The following is a 14,702-nucleotide window of genomic DNA, read 5'->3' as shown; positions in this document are numbered from 1 at the left end:
CAAGATGAAGACCCTTCAAATCCACTTCAAACCTGAACTGGTCCCCGAAAAATTGTGAGTTTGGAAATTTTGTGAAAAATTGGAAAATTGCTGCTGACTTTGAAGCCCTCTGATGTCTTCCAAAAGTAAAAACTTGTCAATTTTATGATGCAAACATAAAGTAAACATATTGTATATAGGAATTTAAAAAAAATTATTTGAAGTATCCATTTTCCTTACAAGCAGAGAGCTTCAAAGTTAGAAAAATGCAAAATTTTCAAATGTTTCATTAAATTTGGGGATTTTTCACCAAGAAAGGATGCAAGTTACCACAAAATTTTACCACTATGTTAAAGTAGAATATGTCACGAAAAAACTTTCTCAGAATCAGAATGATAACTAAAAGCATTCCAGAGTTATTAATGTTTAAAGTGACAATGGTCAGATGTGCAAAAAATGGCCGGGTCCTAGGGTGTAAAATGGCTGGGTCCTTAAGGGGTTAATATAGATTCAAAACTGGGGATGTGCAGCTCACAATTAACTAGCCGAGGTAAGAGGGCTGTACACCTACACCTAGTGTTGTGATAAGGGAAACAAAACTAAAAAAGTAGCCAACCCCTCTAGGCTAGCATCAGTTGCCTGATACAGTGATGTAATGGTAAAAATGACTGGATCGTGCTTCAATTATAATATGAAAGTGCAAATTTATTACACAATATAAAATACATATAAAATATAAACAATAACTCCTCGAAACACAAGGGCCCTTGTGCCGAGGAAAATTACAATATAAAACTTATAAAACTTATACACACACCAATAGCTAGCATTGAGAATTTTTTGAGAATTTTTTTAACAATGCAATAGTACTTTAAATCCGGCCTCCGATATTTCAAATGGGTTAAATGTCCCTTAAAAGGTATGGATTCCAATTATACGTAAGGTAAAGTCCCATATAGGATATAGATTCCAAATTTTAAACGTAGAATAGGTAAATTATAGTTACCAGTCTGCAATACATCCCGATAGAAAGTCACCTTGAGTTGAAAATGTTGAGTCCGCACGGTTAGGTGGTACCAGACGCTGGCATGCGTCCTCGCGGCGGTCTGCCTGCCACAGACCAGCTGTAATAATAACCGCTTGCTGATGTTTCGCTGCAGATGGTAACAACACGATGAAGCAGGTGCGGACTTCTAGTTAACTCGATGGTGGGTGACGTCACAGGCGCTTGGGCAATGCTGCCTGGAAGATGATTCCGGGAATGGTGTACTGCTTAGCAGAACTGGATCGGAGTTCTCCTTTGAATAGTCAGGTAGCGGTGATGTATTATATTCCTATACCTAGACGCGTTTTTTTGGGCTCACATGTGCTTTATACACGGCCCTTTCCTCAGTAGGCTTGCATGAGCAAGCCTACTGAGGAAAGGGCCGTGTATAAAGTACATGTGAGCTCAGAAACGCGTCTAGGTAGAAGAATATTATACATCACCGCTACCTGACTTTTCAAAGGCGAACTCCGATCCAGTTCTGCTAAGCAGTACACCATTCCCGGAATCATCTTCCAGGCAGCATTGCCCAAGCGCCTGTGACGTCACCCACCATCGAGTTACCTAGAAGTCTGCACCTGCTTCATTGTGTGATTACCATCTGCAGCGAAACATCAGCAAGTGGTTATTATTACAGCTGGTCTGTGGCAGGCAGACCACCGCGAGGACGCATGCCAGCGTCTGGTACCACCTAACCGTGCGGACTCCACATTTTCAACTCAAGGTGACTTTCTATCGGGATGTATTGCAAACTGGTAACTATAATTTACCTATTCTACGTTTAAAATTTGGAATCTATATCCTATATGGGACTTTACCTTACGTATAATTGGAATCCATACCTTTTAAGGGACATTCAACCCATTTGAAATATCGGAGGCCGGATTTAAAGTACTATTTCATTGTTAAAAAATTCTCAAAAAAGTCTCAATGCTAGCTATTGGTGTGTGTATAAGTTTTATAAGTTTTATATTGTAATTTTCCTCGGCACAAGGGCCCTTGTGTTTCGAGGAGTTATTGTTTATATTTTATATGTATTTTATATTGTGTAATAAATTTGCACTTTCATATTATAATTGAAGCACGATCCAGCCATTTTTACCATTACATCACTGTATCAGGCAACTGATGCTAGCCTAGAGGGGTTGGCTACTTTTTTAGTTTTGTTTCCCTTAATATAGATTCGCCGCAAAAAAATTCGGAACAAAACAAACTTTATCAGAAAATTCTGCAAATCGGCCGAATCGAATTTTTCAAAAGTTCGCTCATCTCTAGTCATCACGTTTTGGTTAACATGCTAAATATCTCAAGAACATATTAGTGATCATATGATACAAACACCCAAAAAAACATTAACACCTTGAGTGCCATAACAAAATGCTAGTGAACTAGAAACAATATCACTGAACAATTCCTGTACATGCAACGGCAAGATCAACGTAAGTAATGTACAGGATATCTTACAATAAAGCACCCATTTCGCTTTTATCATTCAGACCAAGCGGTCCGGTTGCATTCAATCTCAAAATCCACTGGGATTCCTTTTACATGGATTCCTTGATCATGCCATTGCATGTATAGGAATTGTTCAATGATGTTGCTTTTAGTTTACTAGTATTTTGTTATGGCACTCAAGGTGCTAATGTTCTTTTGGGTGTTTGTATCACGTGATTACTAATACGTTCTTGAGCTATTTAACATGTTAACTGGACATGATGACAGCAAAAGGGGACTGATGAAGTGCCATTCTCCTCCTATTGGACATCCACTGGCTCAAAGACTTTTAACCCTTTCACAGCACAGTAATATATATATATATATATATATATATATATATATATATTATTACTTTTTTTTTTTGAGGGGGGGGGGGGTTAATTTTATTTCCTCCTCACCTTTCAACCTGAACATTTAAAAAAAAAAATGTTTTACTTTTATCTTGACTAACCTGTATAAGGGCTTAGTTTTGGGGGACAATTTGTATTTTTGAATAGCACTCTTTTTATCTTATAATATATTATGAAGCTTAAAAATGTACATGTTTTCCCTCCAGCTCTCTTCGACACCAGCTCCTCATGGAGGCCATGGCATGACTTCACCAAGTCAGACAAATATGGTTTGGTTGGCTCCCCCTAACTTGAACTATCTTTCCTCTCCTTTTTTTTTTTGTTTAGATTACATTGTGATAAGGGATCATTTTTTTTGAATTGGAAAAGTTTTTCCAAACATATCAGTTTTTAGCAGTTTTTCATATGAAGTGAAAGTCAGAAGTGGAATCAAAAGGAAAGAGAAATATAAATTAAATTAAACTGCCACAAAAATCCATTAACCCCTTAGGGACGGCGCCTGTTTTTACTTTCATGACCGTCTCCATTTTTCGAATCAGGCATGTGTCTCTCTAAGTGATAATAATTTTGAAATGCTTTTACTGAGCAAAGAGATTTTGTGATAGTTTTTTCGTGAAATATTGTACTGTGTTGGTGGTAAATTGTTGTTGATACATGCAGCTTTTTTTGTGAAATACTCAAAATACTGTGAAAAATTGGAAAACTTCCATATACAGTATATGGTTGCAGGAAGTAAGTTGTATACTGCCCCCTGGTCTGACTACTACTCCTCTGGTCTGGGGTCAGTCATAATGCTCACATAAGTTCAATCAACTTGACGGCCCACACATCCTCCTGCTTTGCTGCACTCCCAAAGACTCCCTGGCTGGGCTGCACATCCTCCTGCTGGGTGCACGCCACATGTTGGGTTAGTGACAGATTCGCAGCCACTTCTGATAATTTAACCTCTTCAGGACACAGGGCGTATGGATACACCCTGCATTCCGAGTCCTTAAGGACACAGGGCGTATCCATACAGCCAAAGGCTGTCTGGGCATGCTGGGAGTTGTAGTTTTGCAACATCTGGAGGGTCACAGTTTGGAGACCACTGTTACAGTGGTGCCCAAACGTTAGCCCTCCAGATGTTGCCAAACTACAACTCTCAGCATGCCTCGACTGCCCAGGCATGCTGGGAGTTGTAGTTCTGTAACATCTGTCCCTTCAGATTTAGCAATTTTCATGACATTTTTGAAAATTGCTGCTCTACTTTGAAGCCCTCTAATTTTTTCAAACAGCAAAAATATGTCTATTTTATGATGCCAACATAAAGTGGACATATTGTATTTGTGAAGAAAAATAAAATTTATTGTGAATATCCATTTTCCTTACAAGTAGAGAGCTTCAAAGTTAGAAAAATGTTAAATTTTTCAAAATTTTCATGAAATTTTGGGATTTTTCACCAAAAAAGGATGCAAATAACGCCGAAAATTTACCACCAAAATAAAGTAGAATATGTCACGAAAAAACAGTCTCAGAATCAGAATATTCGGTAAAAGCGTTTTTGCGTTATTAATTCGTAAAGTGACAGCGGTCAGAATTGCGAAAAAGGGCTTAGTCCTTAAGGTGAAAAAGGGCTTAAAGTGATTACATGTATCACATTGTGCCTCAGTATCTAGTATCAGCATTACAAATAAGGTTGCTACAGCCCTGTGTAATTTCATTCCCCCTTGATCACCCTCTGTGCCATTTCATTTGCCCCCCCATATGCCACTTAATTTCCCCTCTTGATCCCCCCAATGCCACTTCCTATATAGTCAGTTGAGCAGGTGTGGTCACACAGGATATCTGATTGGCAAAAGAGACAGAACAGAAAGAATAGGTCAAAGTATAACCACAGAAACCCAACTTAGAACACAAACAGAAAATTTTGAAGTGACACACTCTTACACAAAATCAATTTAAACGATAAGTTATCAAGTAATTCTATACCGCAGGCCCCTTGCGGCTAACATATCAATAACCACAATAAAATAAAATTGCTAATTATTTAAAATAAGTAGTTTGAAACAAAAAAATCATAAAAATGTTTTGTAATAATAATATGCAGATTAATCCCAGACTTAAAACAAGCTTAAATATACAATCATAAAGCTAGTCAATAGTATACAATAAGTAGCTTTTTTGCTATTGTGCATAGAAAGTAACATTCACATATTGGGATATACATGTACATTTACATGACTTCATGTTCCTGGAGGGATGTGCCAAATGGAAAAGGATCTAGGCAAACTAGAGGAATGGTCAGAACTTTGGCAACAGGATAATCCACCTGGGGCGTAAAAACCCTTGGACAGAGTATAGACTATATGATACAGTCCTAACCTCAGTATCCGAGGAAATGGATTTAGGGATCATTATTTCAAAAGACTTATAGGTAGACAATATAAGAGCAGCAGGAAATATGATGATAATATCAAACCTCATATCTCACTACAGGGTGCACAGTTTTGATATTATTATCATCCTTATACCTTTATTGGTTAGTTGTGTTTTCTTTTTATAGCCTGCCTGTTTTTACACCTGTGTTTTTCCTGTGATATGCACAACTTTACCTATCTTATACATCTGTGTTCCCTGACCATATGCGGTCATTATTTTGAGTATACCCCTTATTTTAATTGTTCTGATTTCTGCTTTGCCTACTATATGTTTTTAATAGTGTATGTAATTTTTATATATGTTTAATAAAGGTGATTAAATATTTGGGATATCCATTGCTATCGTGTGGCCTATTTTTTGGTGTTGATAAGTCCCAATGTGTCAAAAAGTACATGAAAAATTTGAAAAAGGCTTGAACTGGGGCTGCATTATGCAATATCATGGGTTATAGTACCTTGCTTAACTATATGCCCCAATATGCCCTTTATGCCCCGCATGTCCTTAATGGAGTACATTGGGTGCATACACCACGGTTAATAAAAAAAAAAAAAAAAAACTAATTATTCACCTCTTATTTCAGTTCACAACTTATAACCACATTACCTCAGCCCTTTGTCTTTTCCTCTGTATTTGCAGTTCACTGCGCTTCTTCTGTTTGCTCTTACATGTTCATATTGGATGACTTGGTCATGCAGAGGAACTTAGAAAAATCAGCTTTAATCTCACATGTGGCAGGTCCACTGTAAAAGACACACATCTCCTCCGTGTGATTCATTTTCCTCATTCACTTTAGACTGTAAGCTTTAATGAGTAGGATCCAATGTCCATTAACTCCGTTGTTTACCGCAGTATTTGTCAAGTTTTCATTACATTCCTTGCCATTTTTCATTTATGAGTGCAATGTTTTCTGCTGACTGTATAATATTAAATACATAATATTATAAATAAAAGATCACTTCATAGAATGAAAAAAGCACACAGCATATAGGAGATACCAACATTAGAAGAAAGTTTTTTTTTTTTTTTTTTATACAGGACATACTATAGCAAGCAAGTCAAATCAGTTACAGTATACATAAGAAAGAATAGATGCCACATTGTGAAACAAAGAAGGTGAGCAATTGGGTTACAGTCTTTGAAAAGTATTTGACCCCTTGCACTTAATCCCTATCATTGTATATTTGCCATACAGGCTTTAAACCCCTTCCTTCTTTGGCAATTTTTCATTTTTGCACTTTTGTTTTTCCCTCCTCACCTTCTAAAAATCATAACCCTTTCAATTTTCCACCTAAAATTCCATATAAGGGCTTTGTAATACCATTAATAATTTCACCACAAAATCTACGGTGAAACCAGAAAAAAGTATTTGTGGGGCAAAATTGAAAAAAAAGAAGCTATTTTGTAATTTTTAGAGGCTGTAATTTTTACGCAGTGCAGTTTTCGGTAAAAATTGCACATTATATTTATTTTGTCAGTCCATACATTCTCAAGGATACCCAATTTATATAGGTTTGATTTTATTTTACTACTAAAAAAAATTATAACTACATGCACCAAAATTAATACTTGAAAAATCTCCTCTTCTGACCCTTATACTTTTTTATTTTTCCACATATGAGTGCTCATTTTTTGTGCCGTGATCTGAGGTTTCTATCAGTACCATTTTTGTTTTGATAAGACTTTTTGATCACTTTTTATTAATTTTTTTAATGGTATAAAAAGTGACCAAAATATGCTTTTTTTTTTTTTTTTGGGGGGGGGGGGGGGGGATTAAAACTTTTATTAGGGAAGGGGTTTAATCACATTTATTAACACTTTACTTTCACTTTGTTTTGCAATGTTATAGCTATAACATTGCACACACTGATTTCCTACACAGATCACTGCCATGCAATAGCATGGCATTGATCAGTGTTATCGTCGCTCGATTGCTTCTGCCTGGATCTCAGGCACAGAGCAGTCATTCGGTGATCGGACATCGAGGAGGCAGGTAGGGATCCCCATTGCGTCCTACAAGATATTTGGGACACTGCAATTTTACCCGAATAGCACCACTGGGCTAACCGGCAATGTTTACTTACATTTTAGACGTGGTAATCAATTTTGATTCTAATGAAGTCTAATGTGTTAATGCCAGACATCAGCCTGATCGGCGATGTCCGGTATTAGCCGTGGGTCCTGGTTGCCTATAGCAACAGGGACCCACCGGGTATAATGTGCGCTCACCTGCTTAGCGCGCGTCATACCTCGGGAACCGCAGATGGGCATTAATGAACATCCATTAGCGGCAAGGGGTTAAACAATATTTAATATTGTATTTCATGGAGTATCCAGCCTTTTAAATACTTGCCTGTCCTGGGCTGTAACATAGCTGTTGGTGTAAGGTAACATATGGTACCTTTCATATATTTGTTTTTGCTTAAAGGGGTTTTCCAGAAAAAAAAAGTTAAACAGATTTGTAAATTACTTCTATTAAAAAATCTTAATCCTTTCAATAATTATCAGCTGCTGAAGTTGAGTTGTCCTTTTCTGTTTGGCAACAGTGCTCTCTCAGAGGCCGGAAGAAGCATACATCTACTGTGCGAAAACATCTGTTAGGCTCTGAGCACCCGGCATCAATGAAGTCTCCCTGCCGGAACAGACTGTCCGCAAGATAGAGTCTACAGGAGCGGTGTGTGCAAGCTTTCATTCTTCTACGACGTTTTGTATCTCTGCTTCAGTTTTTGAGCTTAGCACCCCACAGTAGCTATCATTCCAGTTACCAGCTTGCTGTTCTGTTCATTTGGTGATTAGCATATGTTTATGCTGGATATATTTAGCAGTCTGACTGTGCTCTCTTAATCTGTCTACCCTATTTTGCAACAGTGTTCTCTGCTGACATCTCTGCTTGTCTCGGGAACTGCACAGAGTAGAAGGGGTTTGCTATGGGGATTTGCTTCTAAACTGGGTGGTTCTACCTATTGAAGATGCATCTTCAGAAATTGTCACAATGACATATTCATACCCCTATCTATTATAATACCACAATATACCCTCCCCCCATGTGTCCAAAATAATACATACACATGACCCCTAAATCTATTGAGACTCATTACATAGATGATGCATGATACTCTATTCCAAATGTCCATGGGATGACCCCAACCATACATGTTTGGCATATGCAGCCACATTCATGCATTGCTCGGTCCATGATGTCTGTTTGTGTACTTCAAAATATATATGGGATCCTCCACTTATCGATAAATAACAAAGTCCATGTTCCCAATGTGGATTCTCAAGAGTACGAAATGGACTATTCCTGTATAAATCCTCCACATATGTAGCTTCAATCTTTACAAAAGCATGGATACTCGGCACTTCATAAAATGTTTAAGGGCAAATCCTCCATCATGTTTTAGTACCAATCCTCCATCATGCCTTCATAATCCCACCATCCAACATATCAGAGTCATTAATCCTCCATCCTCATACAGTACTCGGGAACTAATAATAACCAAAAATATGAAAAAATTATTCAAAACCATAGAATTCATAATGAAACAGTCAATTTCCATATACTTATGCCAACCCTGACTAAAACTGTGTTTAATGTGATGAAAATGTGTGTGATGTGATTAAACACCTCCCTGTCAACCTCCCCCCTCCCATCCCTGTCCCTGTTTGATTTACAGACAGGGCTCCGCTTCCAGCACTGAGTCCTGTTTCCAAAACTTACATATGCAAATAATTTGAATACACAGCATAAGAATGAGATGTGAAAACAGGACTCGGCTTTCAGCTGACTGTAAATCAAGCAGGGACACGGATGAGAGTGGAAGAGAGGAGACATTCACCCCTCAGCACTTTAGGGGCTTGAGAATGATGTTTTAAAAGTATTTTTCTCTGTCATGAAATAGATATACTATATGAAAGGTAGCATGTGTCTCCTTGTTCTAACAGCATCTAACAGTGTCAACAGTTTAAAACAGGAATTTTAGCTGACAGATTCCCTTTAAAGGGGTACTCCGCCCCTGGCATCTTATCCCCTATCCAAAGGATAGGGGATAAGATGTTAGATCGCCACGGTCCCACTGCTGGGGACCCCGGGGATCGCCGCTGCGGCACCCCGCCATCATTACTGCACAGAGCGATAAAGGGCTCCGCCCCTCATGACATCACGGCCCATCCCCTTAATGCAAGTCTATGGCAGGGGGCGTGACGACCGCCACACCCCCTCCCATAGACTTGTATTGACAGGGGCGGGCTGTGACGTCACGAGTGGCGGAGCCGTGGCGTAACGATGCTCCGGCCCCTGTATTGCCCGTCATTACGTGCAGAGCGATCTCGCTCTGTGCAGTTATGATAGCGGGGTGCTGCAGCAGCGATCCCCGGGGTCCCCAGCAGCGGGACCCTGGCGATCTGACATCTTATACTCTATCCTTTGGATAGGGGATAAGATGTCTAGGGGTGGAGTACCCCTTTAAGCTTAGCATTACAATTGTCTGTTAAAGGGTAAATTGCCATTAAAAAAAAGTTATCATTAATAGTATTTATTTTTATAGTGCCTTTCGTTCCAGGGCACTGATCATATGATAACGGTTACAATATGTAACACAAACGCAAGTACAATGAATATCAACAGTAAATAACAGACATAAATATAGGGAGAGTCCTGCCCCCAAGGGTTTACAATCTAACAATAGGTAATATTAGTATAGCCATTGGTGTGGTTAGAATTTAAATCCCCACCAAGACTTAAAGGGGTACCCTGGTGGAATGCCAGAAAGTTAAACAGATTTGTAAATTACTTCTTTTAAAAACTTCTTAATCCTTCCAGTACTTATCAGGTGCTGTATACTACAGAGGAAGTTCTTTTCTTTTTGAATTTCCTTTCTGTCTTACCACAGTGCTCTCTGCTAACACCCTCTGTCCATGTCAGGAAATTGTGCAGAGCAGGATATGCTATGGGGATTTGTTTCTGCTCTGGACAGAGGTGTCAGCAGAAAAGTAGTATACAGCAGCTGATAAGTACTGGAAGGATTAATATTTTTTAATAGAAGCAATTTACAAATCTGTTTTACTTTCTGGCACCATTTGATTTAAAAAAATTGTTTACCAACAGAGTACACCTTTAAATAGCAGCGGCCACACCCATCATTTCAACCTGTCAAAAATGTTATGGAAAACATCTGATACTATTGCATCACTGTATTCAGAAAATTTAAAGTTATAATTAGTGCTGGGCCCAAATATTCACATTTCAAATTTGTATTGCAAATATTGCAAATATATTCGCTATATATTCGAAATTACTAATATTTGATTTTCTTCCGTAAATGCCCATATGTGCATATGCGCATATTCGCATATTCCTTCTTTTAACTTGTGGGCCAATTAGAATGATGCAAATACACTTGTCATAGGTTATCAACAACATCCCTAGCAACCAATAGTAAAGTTGACCACCCCCTTACTGTTTTCTTCCTCGAATATGCGAATATAACAAATACACGAAATTCGTGAATATAGGACGAATATTTATCTAAATATTCACAAAATATTGTGAATTAGAATATGGCAAATACATCACTAGTTATAATCAGTTATTACTATTTTTGTATTATGAGTATTTAGACCCATTGTCTTCTGTAGTGTTATCCGTTATAAAATAAACACTTTGTAAACACTTAGAAAATACAGTAAATGCTCTGTAATACTGAATTAAACACCCACTCTTCTTTGACAAAAGCCAAATATTCATGTTATTGAAAGCCCCCTAACACAGCAAACATGCTATGCCACAGTTGAAACCAGATTATTATTATTGTTATTATTATTATTATTATGATTGTTGCTTTGCCTATATAACAAGTATACTACATAGACCCATCATCTTCATAAAATAAAATCATAAAATAACTATAACTCAAACACCTAATAAATACTCAGTAACACTGAGATTCACAATATTGAAAATCTCTAACACGGTCCACACATTACTGTATTCTTGAAATCAGAATATTTTAGTATCATCATTGTTGTTTATTTACAATTACTCGCCCCAATATTGTCTGTAATGTTATACTTTAAAGGGCAGGGTCACATGGGGTGCATCCGCAAAGTATTTCGTGCCACGGATGTGCGGACGGCAGTCTGTGACAGCCGTCGGCGCATCCACAGTATGAAATATGCTGCGGATGCACCCTATGTGACCCTGCCCTAAAATAAACACTACAGGTCTTCTAAAAACACTCTCTGCAAGGAAAATATCTGGCTGGTTAAAGGTTTTCCTTTTTTTGTAAAATCAGCTGTATACCAGGCGGGCATCTCTCTGATGACATAACTCTTAAAATAATAATTTTCAATAAATGCCTATACAATACAGCTCAAGGACATGTGAGAATTGTTGGAAAGGAGATGGGTAGCATAAGACTATGGGTAGTATGTTTTAGAGTTCCACAATGCATTTGATTAAAGTACCAATGGGGATCCAGGCTCACAGATTCCATATTGATGGAATTCTCTGACTAATGTTTTTTTAAGGTTAATTTACCCTTTAAGCTCTATTTATTAAAGTACATGGTTACCAGCACTGAGTACAAGTAGGTTTTTTGCTAATGAGAAGCCGTCATTACCTGAAGGAGAACATAACTCAGGCCGCGGCATATTAATTGGATAGAGACCTGTACAATTACCTGAGGGAACAATTATCATGCATGTCATTACCAATATATGTCCTAATCGTAGCACAAACACTATTCCCGGGCACAGCTGTGGGCCGAAAATAATTTTTTACTTTAATAGTGAACATTCAACAGAGTTGAGGCTTAATCTAATGCTCAACATCTGTTAACATATTTAAGCTGAAATAAGAGGTTTAACGTTTCCAGAGTTTCTATTGGTAATATGGTTGTAACCTAAAAACAATAAATACAGGTTCATTATTCCTGTTTATACATAGATCTTTTGTGCCTAACCACATTTTATTTACCTTGCTCTAATGTATTACTATTTACTAATTTATGAATAGTATGCTAATTATACAAAAAAGAAGGTTGCAGCAGCCATCTTGGTAAAAAAAAATGGAGGCTCTTAGCGCACTTTTTGATCAAAACGTGTCCCCCATCCACCATGCGGAGGTGGCCTCATTTCGTATGAGACCCTAACACTCATTTCAATCACCTCTGTTGGGCATATAGCCTCTGACTGGGTGACATGCTGGATCCACTTTCAATTTAAAAAACCTCCTGTGAAACAGGGAGGGGTGCCACAGAGGGTGCCACTCTACGGCTACAGAAGGTGCCACTCCCCTAAATTGCACAGCTTTTTCTTTTTGCTGTGCAATTTTTGCTGTGCTGTGCGATGCAGGTCATAGGCTCGTGATGTCATGGTCACGCCCTGCTTGTGACATCCCGCAATCTCGGCTGCTGCACCCCAGACATTGGGTGCACAGAGTGTACTTCGCTCCTTGCCGGATTTCTGGCAATGCAGTGCGGAGGCTCATGATGGCACGGTCATGCCCAGCTCGTGACGTCACGGCCATGACCCCTCAATGCAAGTCTAAAGGAGGGGGCATAGGGAGATCCCGGGGGTCCCCAGCAGCGGGACCCCTACTATAAGACATCTTATTCCCTATGCTTTGGATAGGGATTAAAATGTCTAGGGGCGGAGTACCCCTTTAAGCCATTTGTGCAATGGTTGCAATGGGATCTAAATGTGAGACCAATCAATAGTGGTCTGAGCACTAATATGTGACACCATTCAGGGCCCTTATTTGGCCTAGGTACAGAGAAGTCAACATCAATAATTTTTTCTATAAATCTCTAAAACAAAAAATATGAAAATAAAAGTTAATTAATGAGTTATGCATAACCCAGAATGCTACCTGCAAATTTGCTCTTGTGAAGTTGGAAAAATAAATTGTTTTTTGGATGTAGTGAGTGAAAAAGTTATTTTCTATGAATAATGTTTTTATAATGCAATATTAAAATGTTTTTAAAAGATACATACATCATGGGGGAGATTTATCAAAATCTTTGTAGAGGAAGAATGGGGAAGTTGCCCATGGCAACCAATCAGATTACTTCTTTCAATTTTTACACACCTTTTTAAAAATGAAAAAAGAAATCTGATCGGTCACTATGGTCACTATCTCCCCTGTCTCCAAAGAATAGGGTTAAAATTCTATTTATATTGTATGATAAATGGCAATGAAGTAGCAGTTGATACTTCCAGCCAGAAGAAATGTCATAGTTACGTGAAACAGGCTGTTGCCTTTGTGACACTTCTGCACCCTCATCCCCCCTTACGGAAAGCCAAGTTCATTTTCTGTGTCGTACGAGAAGTTTACAAACATAAGAAGACCAGATGGTGAGTGCTACATTTTATTTCCCTTCTTCAAATATGTCTAGAAATAGCAATGTGTCTCAAGACAACAGTCTCAAAATCACTTGGATAAATTAAACCATTACAAAGTTATTACCATAAAATATGCCAGGTCAGATTTGAAAAATCGGCCTTTGTCCTAAAAGACCAAACTTGCTGCATCTTAAAGGGGTTACATTTGGGGCTTTCAGGTTTAGACTAGGATTTTTTGGTATTCTTCACATTCAATTATTATGACTGTACTGATGGTTGATGCTTTTTTCTCAGCTTCTGTATTCACAAATATTTTTAGTAACACAGAAGCAGATACTGTTGCGAAACAACCAAGGGATTGTATTGAGTTTCTTCTACATCCTCCAAACATCCTCTTGGTGAACCTGATATTGAATGACAAGACTGATAACAACTGTGTAAAATAAAATCAATTGTTTGTTGTTTATCTGAAATTTCTCTGCAGCTTTATCAGGCACTACTTCCCCCCACTTCACTGCCAACAGCTATTTCTTCATCTTCAGGACAGTATCATAATGGGATCTGCTACACATCAAACCTTGAGAAACTGCAATTTTGAGTATCCACTGCTACTAACTGCTAATAAACCAAACCACCTGCTGTATCTCTAGGTAGCAAGAATGTACGCACGGCCACTTAGGGTCAACCTATTAAAGAGGCTACTTTATAGATACACGGGGACTATGTACATGCTGTTTACTATATATTTTATTATAAATTTCAGGAATCAACTATATGCATACTGTTTACTATATATTTTATGTAGACAGTTTTTGTTTTCTGTTACATTTATTATTTGATACAGAGTTACTTATGATGACATCACACTTCATAAGCTCAATATACACTAGTTTTTTTAGAATGACTATATAACTTATGTATCACTATCAGGATTTGTGATTTGTGCAAAGATTAAAAGCATACTATAAACATTACATTTTATGGGGAAAAAATAAAGAATATGGCTTAAACACAATTCTGAACCTCATTTGATATATTTTACTAAAACATTTTTCAAAGGGAAAGATCATATG

General features: G+C 37.9%; 1 long non-coding RNA gene across 1 annotated transcript in view; it reads left to right on the top strand.

Annotated features, from left to right (window-relative positions):
• LOC130361637 (uncharacterized) overlaps nt 1-14,183 on the top strand; it is a 71,035-nt gene extending 56,852 nt beyond the window's left edge. The window contains exons 2-3 of the long non-coding RNA XR_008891091.1: nt 7,833-7,960; nt 14,114-14,183. This is a non-coding gene — a long non-coding RNA (uncharacterized LOC130361637). The remainder of the gene's footprint in view (nt 1-7,832; nt 7,961-14,113) is intronic.
• Nucleotides 14,184-14,702: the final 519 nt, after the last annotated feature.

Source organism: Hyla sarda, chromosome 3 (genome assembly GCF_029499605.1).
Source record: "Hyla sarda isolate aHylSar1 chromosome 3, aHylSar1.hap1, whole genome shotgun sequence".
Lineage (NCBI taxonomy): Eukaryota > Metazoa > Chordata > Amphibia > Anura > Hylidae > Hyla > Hyla sarda.
The sequence above is the reverse complement of the archived record's forward strand: the minus strand, read 5'-3'. Positions and strand labels throughout refer to the sequence as shown.